Below are 3372 nucleotides of genomic sequence, written 5' to 3'. Positions count from 1 at the left end.
GCAAGCTGACACGAGACATCGGTTCACAGACAAGCGGGGAGAGCGATTTACCCAGGTTCGGGGCCCTCGATGAGGTAAAACCCTTACGTCATGCCTGTCTGTTCTTGATTATGATGATAATGGGTTACAATGGGGTGCCGAATAGTTCGGCTGAGATCTCGTCGAGATGGCCAAGTACTAGGGTAACCTAGCTCTAAGCTTTTGTTGGCTAAGATCGCTAAGATTGGTTGTGTCCCTCAACAGCCCCTCTCCCGTCTTTTATATAGGAGGCCAGGTCTCAAGAGGTCTAATCGAGTACGTCTAGGTTTACAGTAGATCTACCTCTAAACTTTCCTTGTTCGGCTTCTTCCGTATCTTGTACTCCAAGGAATCTTCTGTTGCACCGTCCTAGCGGCCCACCTTGCCATCGAGTACCTTCATGGGCCTCCAGCTGGACTGTATAGGGTAGAGCAACGTTGGTTACCTGAAGGGTAGTGCCCACGTCAGTAGCCCCCGAGTGTCTAGCCGAACATAGTTCGGATAGAGACTGAAGCATGCCTTCTACCGATGTCCTTTTCCTCAAGCGTTCTTGTTTTCCTTCCGTCTGCATCATCTTCTTCTATCGGGTGCGCGTCAGCACTCCCGATGGGAGTAGCCCTCGAGTCTAGGTACGGATGCTTGCAATCCGTGCGTAGACTCAAGTTGTACCACTCGAACATTTTTCTCTGCCGAAGTTTTTTCTACAAGTCTTCGTAGGTCATCCGATATATTTTCCTCATGCAAGGGATAATGAGTAACGTGCCCAACTTTTGCTGGTTAACTGCTGATGGCAAAACAACGTTACCCTACACAGAATCAAGTCCCCGGGCATGATCCTGGAGTGCGAAAAAAGTTCTGTCGGGTGCGCGTCCAGCGCTCCCGATGGGAGTAGCCCCCGAGTCTGGGCACGGGTGCTCGCAGCCGGGTGCAGACTCGAGTCGAACAATTATCTCTTCTTGCAAGACCTTCTTTTTAATTTCTTCGAGTCCTCATTTTGTCGGGTGCGCGTCCAGCGCTCCCGATGGGAGTAGCCCCCGAGTCTAAGTGCAGATGCTTTGCAATCTGTGCATTGACTTAAGTTCACCATCCGATACTTTTTTTATTCCTTCGAATGCTTTGAGCATTTCTCATGACGTCATTGATGACGTTTTACTAATATCTTGATTTAGACTGACAGGACGTAACCTGCTGGGCCTATTCTTTCTTTGTCTGGCCCTTTTCGCACAGTCACCAAGGCATCTCCTCGATTCCTGCAATCTTTTCTATTAAAGATCCACTGAAAGAACCAGTAGCAGCGACACGTGCCTACATAGCTCCCAAGTTCTCCTTAAAATCTCCAAAGGGCGAGAATCCCTAATCTTCTCCCACATTTTCCGTAGCATCTTCTTGTTCGTTCTTCTTCTTCTCCTTTTCGCAACTGCTGCGCCGCCACCACCGCTTTCTCGATTCTTCCCAGATCTCGCCATGGTGAAGAAGAAGAATCTTACCGCCGCCGCCAGTTCCACTAGAGGAGGCGCCGCCGCCAAGTCCTCCTCTTCTCTTCCGAAGGGGAGCGCTCCGAACCCAGCTCCGGCGCCGCCAGCGCCGCCAAGTTCGGTGGCCAAGCCCGGAGATTGGATAGCGTCGACCGTCACCAAGCGTGACGAGAAGAGATCCCGAAGCCTGGGATTAATCTCCTCTGACGAGGGGAATGTGATCTTTCCAGGTGCGATTTCTCGGCCTAATCCCCCTGTTGGCTTTACCGTGATGTTCTTGTCGTTCCTATATCGGGGTCTATTGCTCCCCGCTCATGAATTCCTCCTCCATCTCTTGCGAACTTACGAGATCCAATTATGGCAACTCACTCCGAACTCAATCCTCCACGTTGCTGTGTTCATCACCCTTTGCGAGGCATTTTTGGGCATCAAACCTCATTTTGGGCTGTGGAAAAAGATCTTCTATGTGAAGAGATACAGTAGTAGTAATGGATCCTTTGTCACCGGAGGGGTGGGGTTTGTAGCTCGTTCGGATGTTAATTACTTCAATTTCCCAATGAGAGAATCTGTGCAAGGGTGGAGACTGAAATGGTTTTACGTCAAGGATTCCTTGTCACCCAAATCCCAGCTTCCTTGCTTTACCGACGTCCTTGAAGCCAAGCCTAAGAATTCCTGGAAAAAACATTCTCTCACCCGAAGAAAGAGTAGCAGCCGATGAATTATTTGCCAAATTTCTTCGAATCAAAGAGGCCGATGGCCAAACCATGGTCAGCACAGAGGTGGCAGCGGTGTTTCTGAAACGTCGAGTCCAACCAGTCATGGCCAGAGTTCGTCCGATGTGGTTGTATTCAGGTCCAAAAGATGGGACCAAGATTAATGCTGCCGAACTGTCGGAAAAGGAACTGCTCGATGAAGTCCGTCGCCTTACTTTCTTTAGTCAAGAAGACTCGATCCCATTGATATCTTCTTACACTCCTCGTGATGCCGATCATCCGCCACCAGAGGTAACTTTCCCTTCCAACTTCTTATCATGCTATTTTTACTTAGTCAACATAATTGTCACTATTCTTATTTGTTTTCCTCTTCGACAGACCCCCATAACCCCTGGAGATTTGCATGATTCGCCGAACGACACTTCCGAGGGGAGAGGCTCCTCAGTACCCGTTGATTTTCACTCTGTCGAGCATACAGGCCCAGAGAGCGACCACGATGATTCGATAGATTCTGAAACTATTCACACCGATCTTCCTCCCTCAGCCAATGACGCTTGCAACACAGAGGGATCAGTGCGCGACGATGACGCTGATCGTGATGCCTTTGTTAATGCAGCTGTGGAGGAGACCAGGGCACCCGCGAAGAGATCAACCGGCGGCTTTGCTGACGAAGACGATCTCCTCGATATGTAAGTACCTTCTTCCTTTTTACCATATTTTGTTCCCTTATTTCTTGCATTCTTTTCATAACTTCTGTCGATCATTTCCTTTTTGTAGTGACGAAGGTTTCGTCGAGCCTTCGTCTAAGAAAGCCAGATCTGATGCTGTTCCGCCAGCTGTTGCAGCTTCCGAAGCTTCGGCTCCTAAGGCAGCTCCCGCGGCTCAGGCGTCGACTGCTTCTTCCCTTTCCATGGGAAAAGATGTTCCTGCCGCCACCACGGCTCCTCCTGTAAGTCCTTTTTAAATACAACGCGAATTTCTTGAAATATGCCTCGTCTAACGATTCTTTGTAAAACATCTTTTTTTCCTTAAGGATCTGCGAGGTGTTATATCTTCTTTGGAGGCCTTTGCCTCTCAATTTACCTCTCTGGAGGCGGACAAAGTTCGACTGCAGGAGGAAGTTAAATCTTCCTCTTCGAAGTTGGACGGCGCTATTAAAAAGGCTG

The sequence above is a fragment of the Lolium rigidum genome, chromosome 6, assembly GCF_022539505.1.
Source record: "Lolium rigidum isolate FL_2022 chromosome 6, APGP_CSIRO_Lrig_0.1, whole genome shotgun sequence".
Lineage (NCBI taxonomy): Eukaryota > Viridiplantae > Streptophyta > Magnoliopsida > Poales > Poaceae > Lolium > Lolium rigidum.
Note: the sequence above shows the minus strand (reverse complement) of the source record.